Source organism: Hemiscyllium ocellatum, chromosome 10 (assembly GCF_020745735.1).
Source record: "Hemiscyllium ocellatum isolate sHemOce1 chromosome 10, sHemOce1.pat.X.cur, whole genome shotgun sequence".
In the NCBI taxonomy this organism is placed as follows: Eukaryota; Metazoa; Chordata; class Chondrichthyes; order Orectolobiformes; family Hemiscylliidae; genus Hemiscyllium; species Hemiscyllium ocellatum.
Genome location: NC_083410.1, coordinates 32,448,688 through 32,463,063, shown reverse-complemented (window position 1 = coordinate 32,463,063; position 14,376 = coordinate 32,448,688).

Sequence of the window (14,376 nt, the reverse complement as noted above, 5' to 3'; positions counted from 1 at the left end):
ATGCAGGTTCATATCTCCTTGAAAGTGGAGTCGGAGGTAGATAGGATAGTGAAGAAGGCATTTGGTATGCTTTTCTTTATTGGTCAGAATATTGAGACCAGGAGTTGGGAGGTCATGTTGCGGCTGTACAGGAAGTTGTTTAGGCCACTTTTGGAATATTGTGTGCAATTCGGTCTCCCTGCAGAAGGATGTTGTCAAACTTGAAAGGGTTCAGAAAAGATTTACAAGAATGTTACCAGGGTAGGGGGATTTGGGCTACAGGGAGAGGCTGAACAGGCTGGAGCTGTTTTCCCTGGAGCGTTGGAGGCTGAGGGGTGACCTTATAGAGATTTATAAAATCATGAGGGGCACAGGTAGGATAAATAAACAAAGTCTCTTCCTGGGGTCAGGGAGTCCAGAATTAGAGGACATAGGTTTAGGGTGAGAGAGAAAGATACAAAAGAGACCTAAGGGCAACATTTTCACGCAGAGGGTGGTATGTGTATGGATTGAACTGCCAGAGGAAATGGTGGAGGCTAGTACAGTTACAACATTTAAAAGGCATCTGGATGGGTATATGAATAGGAAGTGTTTGGAGCGATATGGGCCGGGTGTTGGCAGGTGGGACTAGATTGGGTTGAGAGATCTGGTCGGCATGGACGAGTTGGACCGAAGGGTCTGTTTCTATGCTGTACATCTCTATGACTCAATGATTCTATTTCAACTGATTTCTTTCTCTTCTTCGTTTTCTTCACTTTGTCACTCTCATTACATTATTGAATGGTAAATAATTCCTTATGAGAATTCTCTTTACTATTTTCACCAATTTTCACAATCAGTTCTTCTTGCTGCAGTATATACTCATGAAAGATAGATGGATGCATACCTAGTTCTCCAAAATACATCAGAGTTACAGACAGTCATGCAGTCATGGATATGTATAGCACGAAACAGACCCTTTGGCTCCAACTCATCCATACTGACCAGATATCTAAATAAATCCAGTCCCATTTGGCAGCATTTGGCTGAAATACCTCTAGATCCTTCCTATTCAGATACCCATCCTTATGCCTCTTAAATGTTGTAACTATACCAGCCTCCAAGACTTCCTCTGGCAGCTCATTCCATACACACATCACCCTCTGCATAAAAAAGTTGCCCCATAGGTGCCTTTTAAATTTTTCCCCTCTCACCTTACACCTATGCCCTGTAGTTTTAGACTTCATTACCCTGGGGAAAAGACCTTTGCAATTGACCCTAACTATTCCCCTCATGATTTTATAAATCTCTATAAGTTCACCCTTCATTGTCCGATGCTCCAGGGAAAATAGCCCCAGCCTATTCAGCATCTCCCTACAGCTCAAACCTTTCAATCCTGGCAACAGACTTGTAAATATTTTCTGAACTCTTTCAAATTTCACAACATCCTTCCTGTAACAGAGAGAATAGAATTGTATGCAGTATCCCAACAGTGGCCTGTACAGCTGCAACATGACCTCCCAACTCCTATGCTCAATTCACTGATCAATAAAGGCAAGCATACCAAATGCCTTCTTCACTATCCGGTCTATCTGCAACTCTACTTTCGAGAAACTATGAACCTGCACTCCAAGGTCTCTTTATTTAGCAACACTACCCAGGACCTTATCCATTAAGTGTATAAGTCCTGCCCTGATTTGCCTTTCCAAAATGCAGCACCTCACATTTATCAAAATTAAATGCCACACCTCGGCCCATTGGCCCATCTGATCAAGATTCTGTTATACTCTCAGGAAACCTTCTTCGTTGTTCACCACACCTCCAATTGTGTTGTAATCTGCAAACTTATTAACCATACCTCCCATTTTCACATTCAAATCATTTATACACATGACAAAAAGCAGTGGACCCAGCACTAATCCTTATGGCGCATCACATGTCACAGGCCTCCAGTGTGAAAAGCAATCCTCCACCACCACTCTCAATCTTCTACCTTTGAGCCAGTTCTATGTCCAAATGGCTAGTTCTCTGTATTTCACTTGATCTAACCTTGCTAACCAGTCTATCATGAGGAGCCTTGTTGAACACCTTACTAAAATTCATAAACACCAGGTTATTTTTAACTTTGCCCAGCCCAGTCCAACACCAGCACCTCCACATCAAAGTTCCTATAGATCACATCCACTGCTCTGCCTGGGCTATGAGCAGGTTCTGTTCCTGAGTATGTTTGTAAATTGATTTGTATATAAATCAGAATGCAATCCAGTACAGTATAAAATATCTGTCCATAAGTGTGATCAAACGTTCGTATATCGGATCCTTAAAATTGACAGCAATATGTGATCTCATCCATAAGTATGAGTGTTCATAAGTCAGGGACTACCTGTACATGGAACCAGACCATTCAAGCTAACATTTTCATGGCTGTATAGAAACAAATAGCTTGAATCAAATTTACCCACTGTGTTCCCATATAGTTTCAACTCCTTTCCTTTCATTCACTTAGCCAATGTAATAGAACACAGAACAAAGAACAGTACAGGTCCTTCGGCCCTCGATGTTGTGCCACCCATTTATCCTATTCTCAAATCAGACTAACCTACATGCTTCCGTTCACTTTCTTCCTTATGCCTATCCAAGATTCTCTTGTTTTCCTCACGTGTTTGACTCTACTTCCATTGTTGGCAGTGCATTCCACACACCCTCCACTCTCTGTCTAAAGAACCTACCTCTGATAGCTCCCCTAAACCTTCCTCCGATTACCTTAAAATTGTGACCCCTTGTGATAGATATTTCCGCCCTAGGAAACAGTCTCTGGCTATTCACTCTATCTATGCCTCTCATCATCTTGCACACCTCTGTCAAATCACCTGTCATCTTTCTTTCCTCCAATGAAAAAAGCCCTCGCTCCCTCAAGCTTTCTTCATAAGACTTGCCCTCCAGTCCGGGCAGCATTTTGGTAAATTTCCTTTGCGGGAAGAAAGTGAGGATTGCAGATGCTGGAGATCAGAGCTGAAAAATGTGTCAGGCAGCATCCAAGGAGCAGGAGAATCGACGTTTCGGGCATAACCCCTTCAGAAGGTCTTATGCCCGAAATGTCAAATTTCCTCAGCACCCATTCTAAAGCTTCCACATCCTTCCTATAATGGGGTGATCAGAACTGAACACAATATTCCAAGTGTGGTCTAACCAGGGGTCTATAGAGCTGTAGCATAACCTCACGGGTCTTAAACTCAATCCCCCTGCTAATGAAAGCCAACACACCATATGCCTTATTAACTATCCCATCAACTTGGGTTGCAAATTTGAGGGACCTGTGGGCATGGATCCCAAGGTCGCTCTGTTCCTCCACACAAATCTTGAATGATGGCAACATTTTTGTGAATTCCACAAATCCACAGCTGTGTGTGTGGGAAGAAGTTTATCCTGCCTTCTGCCTTAACTTTTTAACATGAACCTGTAGGGGTGGTCTCTTTGTTTGTGACCTCCTCAGCAAATGATCCTGTGAAACCAATACAGTATATGGAAGATTCATGAGAGAAACCTTGATGAGTAAGGGATAATGAAAAGATATTGGGCCTGATTTTATCAAATGCAAAGAATTAAAATAGTACCAACAGTCTTTAATTCTTTGCTGTCTGCAGAAGATCCTGACTGGACCTTTTTGATAACAGTGAGGCTGATAACAGGCTTACTGAGGAAGTATGGAGGCAATGAATTCACAAGGTAAAAACAATGACTGCAGATGCTGGAAACCAGATTCTGGATTAGTTTGGAACTAGGGTGAGGTGGGGGAAGGGGAAATGAGGAAACTGTTGAAGTCCACATTGATGCCCTGGGGTTGAAGTGTTCCGAGGCGGTAGATGAGGCGTTCTTCCTCCAGGTGTCTGGTGGTGAGGGAGTGACGGTGAAGGAGGCCCAGGACCTCCATGTCCTCGGCAGAGTGGGAGGGGGAGTTGAAATGTTGGGCCACGGGGCGGTGTGGTTGATAGGTGCGGGTGTCCCGGAGATGTTCTCTAAAGCGCTCTGCTAGGTGGCGCCCACCCACAGCTTCCAACCTCATAGTCCGGGAACCCCGCACTGCCCGGTTCTACCTCCTTCCCAAGATCCACAAGCCTGACCACCGTTGCCGACCCATTGTCTCAGCATACTCCTGTCCCACTGAACTCATCTCTACCTACCTCAACACTGTCCTATCTCCCCTAGTCCAGGAACTCCCCACATACGTTCGAGACACCACCCATGCCCTCCACCTCCTCCAAGACTTCCGTTTCCATGGCCCCCAATGCCTCATCTTCACCATGGATATCCAAGCCCTCTACACCTCCATCCACCATGACCAGGGCCTCCAAGCCCTCCGTTTTTTCCTCTCCAGACGTCCCCAACAGTACCCTTCCACCGACACGCATTCATTTGGCCAAACTGGTCCTCACCCTTAACAATTTCTCCTTCGAATCCTCCCACTTCCTCCAGACCAAAGGGGTAGCCATGGGCACACGTATGGGCCCCAGCTATGCCTGTCTCTTTGTTGGCTACGTAGAACAGTTGATCTTCCATAATTACACTGGCACCACTCCCCACCTCTTCCTCCGCTACATTGATGACTGCATTGGCACCACCGCGTGCTCCGGCGAGGAGGTTGAGCAATTCATCAACTTCACCAACACATTCCACCCTGACCTTAAATTTACCTGGACCATCTCTGACACCTCCCTCCCCTTCCTGGACCCCTCCATCTCCATTAATGACGACCGACTTGACACTGACATTTTTTACAAATCCACCGACTCCCACAGCTACCTGCATTACGCCTCTTCTCACCCTATCTCTTGCAAAGATGCCATACCGTATTCCCAATTCCTCCGCCTCCGCCGTATCTGTTCCCAGGAGGACCAGTTCCACCACAGAACACACCAGATAGCCTCCTTCTTTAGAGACCGCAATTTCCCTTCCCACGAGGTTAAAGATGCCCTCCAATGCATTTCATCCACATCCCGCACCTCCGCCCTCAGACCCCACCCCTCAAACCGTAACAAGGACAGAACGTCCCTGGTGCTCACTTTCTACCCTGCAAACCTTCGCATAAACCAAATCATCCACCGACATTTCCGCCACCTCCAAAAAGACCCCACCACCAGGGATACATTTCGCTCCCCACCCCTCTCCGCCTTCCACAAAGACCGTTCCCTCCGTGACTACCTGGTCAGGTCCACGCCCCCCTACAACCCACCCTCCCATCCTGGCACCTTCCCCTGCCAACCTGCGCCCACACCTCCTCCCTCACCTCTATCCAAGGCCCTAAAGGAGCCTTCCACATCCATCAAAGTTTTACCTGCACATCCACTAATATCATTTATTGTATCCGTTGCTCCCGATGCGGTCTCCTCTACATTGGGGAGACTGGGCGCCTCCTTGCAGAGCACTTTAGGGAAGATCTCCGGGACACCTGCACCAATCAACCACACTGCCCCATGGCCCAACATTTCAACTCCCCCTCCCACTCTGCCGAGGACATGGAGGTCCTGGGCCTCCTTCACCGTCACTCCCTCACCACCAGACGCCTGGAGGAAGAACGCCTCATCTTCCGCTTTGGAACACTTCAACCCCAGGGCATCAATGTGGACTTCAACAGTTTCCTCATTTCCCCTTCCCCCACCTCACCCTAGTTCCAAAATTCCAGCTTAGCACTGTCCCCATGACTTGTCCGGACTTGTCCTACCTGCCTATCTCCTTTTCCACCTGTCCACTCCACCCTCTCCTCCCTAACCTATCACCTTCACCCCTCCCCCACTCACCTATTGTACTCCATGCTACTTTCTCACCACCCTCACCCTCCTCCAGCTTATCTCTCCACGCTTCAGGCTCTCTGTCTTTATCCCTGATGAAGGGCTTTTGCCCGAAATGTCGATTTCGCTGCTCCTTGGATGCTGCCTGAACTGCTGTGCTCTTCCAGCACCACTAATCCAGAAGCAATGAATTCACATCCCATCACAGTCATTGGTTGTTTCTCAATTCAAAAATGACATCTACTCAAGTAATACATTTCTCCCTTTGCTCTTCATTTTAATTAATAAGTCAATTCTTGGCCCTCAGATCTTTGGGCACATGGGGCAGGCGGTGGTGGAATCTGGAGTGTTGGATTTTCTTCCTTTTCTTTCCTTTTCTGCCAGTATTCTGACTCATCATTATGACATTGTGATTCAAATGTAATGGAATTTGATGGACAAATTGTCTCCATTCTAAATGATTGGTATCAAGCTCTTCCAATTCATTAATGTCAATCTTGCTGTGGTCCAGGCATTAAGCATTGTTAACCAGTGAGATATGACAATATACACGCTTCCTGCTGAATTGACCATGAGGGCACAGAGCTAATGGTTAAAAATATGTAGTTAATGCTTACAGCTACACCAGTTGGTTTCTTTATAATTATAAATACAACCGACTTGTATTAGGTCTATTAACACAGTTATTTTATGATCTTTAACAATACAGCATGATAAGCATGATGGTAGTTCTTAATTGTTTTTGAGTTACTGGGAGAACACTTTTTTGATAACTTCATTTACACCATCTACAAAGCACAAATCAGGAGTATGATGGAATATTTTGCAATTGCCTTGATTGGTGCAGTTCAAATGACGCTTGAGAAGTTTAACACAGGACAAACTGGCCTATATGATTGGCACCTCATCCACCACCTTTAATGTTCACTCCCTTCACACTCCCCACAGCAGTGTGCACCATCCACAAAGTGCATTGCTGGAATTCATCAAGGATCCTTGAACAGCTCCTTTGAAACCATGACCACTAGTATCTAGGAGGACAAGGACAACAGATGCATGGAATCACTACCACATGCAAGTTCCCCTCCAAGCCATACATACCCTGATTTGAAATTAATTTGTTATTCATTCACTTTTGTTGAGTCAAAATCTTGGATCACTTCCTAACAGCATTAAGTTCTGCAGCTGTTCAAGAAGGCAGCTCACCACCATCATGTTAATTAAGAATGGTCAATAAATGCTGGCCAATCCAGCAACACTTCCATCCCTTGAACAAAAAAACTCATTTACACACTTTAAATTTGAGTTATTATAATTAATTATTACTTTGCCACTAATAGCATAATTGTCATTCTCTCCTAATTTAATTAGGACAGAGTTCATGTTCTTTATTTTAGGATAAAGCCTATTTTCTGATTTGGTCAAATTGGCATATGTAAATTAATTGAGATTTGTATAATTTATTAATGTGTTAGCCCTGACAGAAAGTTAATTATAGCCATCAACATTCCCTAAAAATGCAACATAAAATGTTTGACTTGCATTGAGGCATCTGTTTGCTAACATAGCTAATTTGCTGAGATGCATTAGGTTAAATAGCCTAATCTGTGAGCATGTTGAGGGTCTGCTACTTTTCACTTCATAATAAGGTTGACAAGCCATTTAACTGCAGTGGCATCAGATTCCACTCCTCCCCGTCTCCACGCCTCCACACATCCAACAGAAATCACTGGTACGATCAGTCTTTTCAAATGTGGATCAAAAGGCCAGTTGTTGCATCCTGCTCCCAGGTTGGGTATGGTCATCTAACTGAGCACAGAGAGCAAGTCAAGTACAGGATTATCCTGACTTCTAGTAGATCGTCACCCACTGGAAAACTGTGGCTGGTATTATTTACAATCTGCACTTCTGTGACTGACCAAGGCTTTCTCAGTAACAACTCACAAACTACAGGAGTGGAAGTAGGCTGTGCTGATGTTTGTACATGTGGACAATTAACTGCTGGCACACACAGACGTAGCATCCACTGGACATTGTGAGATCACACCATTGGCAGCCCATGTCTAGTTCTTTAAAAGGCTGACAGGAGTTTGCTTGTGAGTTATTGTAGCTGGCAACAAACTTTATTATAATAGCTGTAGAGAAGGCATGGGAATAACAGTGGAAGAGTCAAGATCTGCACATTGCCTTGTAGTCTAGTGATGCCATCTGGGGATTCTCCTCCATACTGCTCAGGCAATCCAGGAGGTCTTCTACCCTGGGGTTTGGAGGAGCTGATGTGCCCACCAGATCAAACACAGTCATACAGGAGGTCAGCAGTCATGGGACCATCCCTACACTGATTGTAGTGCCACAGAAGGGTGAATGACCTTATGAGACCTGCCAATGTAGGTGTACCACAATCTACTCACCTTAGAGGCTTATGTGTGGTGCGACATGAGCGCACATGCGTCACAGAGAAAAGACGTCAACTCAATTCCTGGCCTTGGGGCCAGGCAGTCCCGTTAGTCATACTTGGCATGGTGATTTATTGGTGCATGGCTTTAGTCCATCTTGGGCCAGTCTTGAACATCTGCCTCAGAGAAGCTGCAGGCAGAATCTATAGCTCAGCGGCCATTAGAGAGGGCCAGATGTTTCATTCTCTACAGCTCTCTGCTGTATTTTTGCTACCAATCAGTGCAGTCTCTGCCATTCCATCTTCTGGTGCCACCTCTCCTGCAAGCCCATCTCCTCTTATTCTCCCTTTCCACTCTGGTTTCCTCTGCTGCACCTCCAGCCCAGCTCCATACTGGTATCATTGCTCCCATCTCCCTCCCATGTCCTACTTCAGACTCCTCAAATTACAATCACCCTTTTGTCCAGGGCCTGACTGTACTCCTTTTTTTCACTCATACAAATATCATTATGGCTCTGTAATGGTATATCCCGAAGCTCTGACATCTTACTCCCTTTGCCTCACTGCCCACATCAATGTCCACTCTTTGTAATTCTCCATGTCAATGCTTGCCAATACTCAGAATGTTGCTGTTAGGAGCCAGAACTGAATTCCTGTTGGTCACCATGTCGTTATTCCTGATGAGGACTTGAAACATGCAGGCTTTAAAATAATCGAAATCTCTAATAAAATCAAAGTTAATTAGTTTCTCAGTAAGCCTAATTGCCTGCCTACTTTTTGGAAAAATGATATCCTCCCACAATGCCAGCAGTGATTGACAATCTCCAGATCGAGCGTGAAAACGTCAAGTTACCATCCTGACATTTTCCCATCTGATCTTTTGCTTCCTCCCACCTCCCAGCCTGCCACCAGGGTACTGGGAAAACCCAGCCCAACCTTTCAGATCTGTGACACTTCATCAAACCTGACATAACAGGTTTTATGCAAGTGTAGACAATATGAAAGGGGAGGAGGAGTTGAAAGGACAAAAGGGAAGGCTTGGGATGAGGTGGAAGTCAGGAAAGATTAAAAGTTTAATAAACAGTGGCGAGGTCAAGCAAGTGCGAGTGAAAGAAACTGTGAATAATAAAATACAAGTCTAGAGAAGTTGTTAATGATGTAGCATAATCATTTCCAGAAACGTTATTTCAACAAATGAGAGCAATGGTTATGATTTGAAATTGTTGAACCCACAGTTGATTCTAGAAGATTGTGAAATGTCTAATCAAAAAATGGCATCATTCCTTGAATTTTCATTAATTAGAATGGTGTAGGAGACCAAGGACAGAGAGGTCAGAGTGGGGCAGAGTACTGAGAAAGCAACAGAGGAGAAGTATTCAGCAAAATGATCATCCAATCTACATTTGGCTTTCCCAAACAAATGAACAACATGAACAATGATACAGTATATTAAATTGAAAGAAATATCAGTAAATGTGCGAGCAATTGGGGTCCTGGAGTTTGGGATAACAAGGGATATAAAGGCATGAGCTTCACATCCTGCATTACATGGGAAAGTGGCATGGAGGAGGCAGTAGGCATGAGGGTATGAAAGAGTGAGGCGGATTGTTGTGGTGAGAACAATCCCTTTGTAATGCTGTAATGGGGAGGGAAGGGCAATTGAGATCAGTAGTGGATTTGCACTGGATGGTACAGATATCGCAGAGGATGATTCATTGAATTTGAAAGTTGAAATTTGAAAGGTAGTGAAAGAAGACAGGGGAAACGCTGACCATGATCAGATTTTCCTAAGCTGACTCTTTGCTGAATAAAGTCATTAAATCATTTGCTAGAGCCTGACAGAATGACACTCCCAGCCATAATGAGGAAACACACTTGACAGGGAAGTCCAGGTAGCTCTTGAATGGTCAGTTCAGAAGTTAGGCAGGATGTGTGGGCATTTTTAAAGCACAACTGGATATCAAAAAATGTTGTTAAAATCACAATTTAATTTTTCCTGCTCACCCCAATCTTAAAATGTACAATTGGGTGACAGCAATTAGTATGATTTTCATTGAATTCTCATTATCAGTAAAACAATCTATGACGCTACCTTGACTTGCCCTATCCTGATTCTGCATGCTTTTCAACTTGATTAAACACAGGAACTGTTTATTTGAATTAATAATTAAGACACCAGGCTTGTTAAAGCAGAACTCTCCTTGTCCTGATTCTTACACAGTCAAGTGTAGGAAATAAAAGCACTGCCTTCTCCCACGAACATGGGTGTTACTAAGTCGTACTGAGTTACACAAACAAAGAGATTTCAAATGCTTTGGTGTCTGTGTCTTGATCACACTATAATTACAGCCAAGGAAAGTTAAAGTTAAGTAAATTTTTCTGTATTGTATGATGTCAGGTTACATGTCAGGCTCTGTCATTACTTACTGCCTGTGATGAAAGGGTGAGAACTATTCACATGAATATTGCAGAAATTGTTATGTTTGTTGCCACGGATGAATCAGATGAAAGAGAACAAAGCATATTGGTTACCTATTGCATTTTCTTCCAATGGCATTTTAGGTTGTTCTGAATGTGTTAGAATAGCAGACATGGTGGTGCTGTTGCACCAGACATGACCAATAATCAGAGTTTTGAAAAGATAATGAATAATCACTTTGTGGATGAAAACTGTTAAACATACAATATGGAGAGATTCTAATTTGAAGAGTAGTCTTTTGATCAAATGGTTTGATTACTTTCACTCCTGTTACATCACCCTAATCCTTTCTGTGTATATGAAGCAGACACCAGTGGGAAACATGATAGTGCAACTGTAGATTTAGTTGAGAAACACCTCAGTGATATACCTCAAGGCAATTAATTATGAGACAATAAAATCCTTTTTAAAATTTTTCAAGTATTAAACAGAGATTTTGGTAGAAGCAGACCATTTCCCAATTTCCCTTTGCCAGTATTTTGCTTCACAGAAGCTTCATTCCACTGGACTTCTTATGACTTAATGTCATCTATCAGCTATTCCTTTACCCCCTTGTATTATCCAGCTCCCCTTCAAATGTATCAATGCTTTTTACCTCAACTACTTCATTTGACAACAAGTTCTGCATTCTAACCATCATGAGGGGCATGGATAGGATAGACAGACAAGGTCTTTTCCCTGGGGTGGGTGAGTCCAGAACTAGAGGGCATAGGTGCTTGGTGAGAGGGGAAAGATATAAAAGGGATCTGACGGACAACATTTTCACACAGAGGGTGGAGCATGTGAGGAATGAGCTGCCAGAGGAAGTGGTGGAGGCTAATACAATTATGGCATTTAAAAGGCATCTGGATGGGTATATGAATAAGAAGGGTTTAGAGGGATATGGTCATGTGCTGGCAAATGGGACTAGATTAAGTTAGAATATTTGGGCGGCATGGACGTATTGGATTGCAGGGTCTGTTTCCTGCTGTACATCTCTATGACTCTATGACTCTTTTTCGGGTCGAAAAGTTCCAGCTTAATCAAATTATTTGGTTTATTAGCGACTGTGACTATTTCATATTTGTTTTTAATAAAAATTATAGTTTACCATGGGGTTATGAATATGTAAGAAGCTCCATTTGGAAGGCAACTGCAAACACCAAAATGGGGCATGGATAACCAATCTGTCTGCTAAAAGTTATTTCCAGCATATTCCAAGTCACTCACAATAATCTTAAGAAAAAATATCACCAAATAGAATATCTTATTCTCAGATGAATGGACTTATAAACAGGTTTGCTGGTTATAATGCTTATTCAATCACAGGAGCATTGAAGCATATGCTGTCATCCTAACTTTGACCAACCAAAAAATGAAACAAAAGCAGTAAAACTATAAAGAAACAGTTGAGATGTCACCTCTTCATTCCGTGGCAATCATCCATCTCTTGATTATCCAAGCTTTTGAGTGTCATTCCATCCATTAAATTTGATAGAACAGGGGAATTGAGAAGATGGCAAATCAGTGTTAAAGGCAAAAATAATCCTAGATGAAAGCTTGGGTGTGCAAGTAAGTAACAATGACAGTGCAGCAAAGCACCTAGCTCCTTTTTGATGGCTGTTGCAATCCAGGTTGTACTGAAAGAGATGCCCGCTGTGCCAAGCCAAAACACCAACTCCAATGGCACAGATCGCGTCCAGGACAGCATAATCTGCTAGGCATCTCTCTGTAGTTCTTCACACTTCCTTCCCAAGAGATGAACACATGATATAGAATGACAAGTCATCTTTACCAAACAGGCTTACTAGAGTAACAAAAAAGGAGTAAACCTTGGCACAATCAGCCATGAAACCCCAATGCCAGACGAAAAATAGAATTTTAAACTACCTTTCGAACTCCAGATCCAGCCACAGTTGTTGAAAAGTGACAAGGAACAGGATGAAATCAGTACCCTACTTGATCAGGTCAGTTTCTTGACTGGAAGCACAAGTTAAAATAGCTCAACTTCTTTTCAATTGTGGGACCCATATTAAGGATAAACCATTGATGAAAATGTTGAATTATATACTACGGCACGAAACTAATAAACAAATCACTCTCAAAGAGCTCAAAAAGGAATTGTAACTGATGATTTATCATGGGACATGGACCATTGAGAAAATGACTGCTCATGGTTACTCTGCCAAGGCAGCTTTCACTGACTATTCATTGCTAGTTGATTTTTAAAAAATAGATCACACTACAGCTGTGCATTGCTGACTGACGGTTATTTCATGACAAAACTCCCAAAACACATTCTTGCATATTGACAATGAGAGGGTCAGATGACTACGCTTACATACTGCTTTAATAAAATATCAAAAATCATACTGGCATCCTTCTAAAAGCCTTCTTAGTCTTGAAATATATGGCTTTCCATTTCATTATTTTCCTTATATGCCAAACTGCTGTGAAGTGTCCATGTTGTAATAAGTGAACTACCTGTTCACAAACTCAAAACTATGTTCTGAATAGCTATCACTTGACAGCATAAACCATGTCATATCACTGTTTTGTAATATATTGCAAAAATTTTGAACAAACAAAAAGCTAACAACAGCACAAACCTAAAAAACGAGCATAATGAACAGAATGTCAAGTGGCTAACACAGTCAGCAAACGACATTAAATGCCTCTCTGAACCCAGAACTAAATGAATTAATGGGGCACATTAGCACAAAAATAATTATGACAGCAGCCCATTAGAATTCAACAACAACATGTGAAAAGGACAAGGCAATGGATATGTGGAAGTGAACTGCTAATTACAGGTACAACTTATAAAAATTAATCATCTATCCATAAATTAATAGTAAGTCCTTATTTTAATGATAAGAATCACAAACAAAATTATAATATTTAGAAAATATAAAGTAGTTGCTCTCTCTCCCTCTTAAAATGCCTGTATTAAAAATTGTGCCTGCCAATCCACCTTAGCTAAAATGTTATCCATTTGAAATAAACGTCCCTGAGCATTTTATTTGTCATCATTTATTTTTGTTGTCGCCTATTGATTGATGAAGAATAGAAACAAAAAAGATTTTTTTTAAAAAATGAGGAATTTGACAATGCAACAGTTTTGTACAATAGTTTAAACTGATCCACACTGGGGGGATAACTATGACCTCTGCCTAATGGCTCTAATGTGAGTTGTCTCTTATTTGATTTCTTCTCATTTCATTTATTTCCTCCTTTGCTCCTGAAACCACTTGCATGTTAGAGTACAATAACAATCTATTGTGGCTTTTATTTTAAAATTGTGAATCTTGATAATCAATATTGTATGCTGTCCAGGGAAGACAGATTTAGCTCAGTGATAACATTTTGATCTCTGAGTCAGTTCATATAAATCCCTCTCCTAGAACTTGAGTTCATAAGTTAGATTAACAGTCAGGTCCGTCTTTCAAATGAGACGTTAAATGAGGCTCTGACCACTCTTTTAGTTGAATGCCTAAGATCCCAGGGACACTATTTCAAAGAAGAACTACAGCACTCTCCTGGTCAGTATTAATGCTTCAACCAATATTGTTAAGATGGAATTTTTGGTCATATATCTCATTGCTGCTTGTGTGAGTTTGTTGTGTGAAAATTGAAAACACAATTCTAATCCAACAGTGACTTCAGTTCAAAGTGCTTTCTTGACTTTAGAGGGTTTGGGACATGCTGGAGTAGATTTGATGCAGCCCATTGTAGCAGGGAAAATGGCAACCAGACCCATTTAATTATGGGAGAGACAT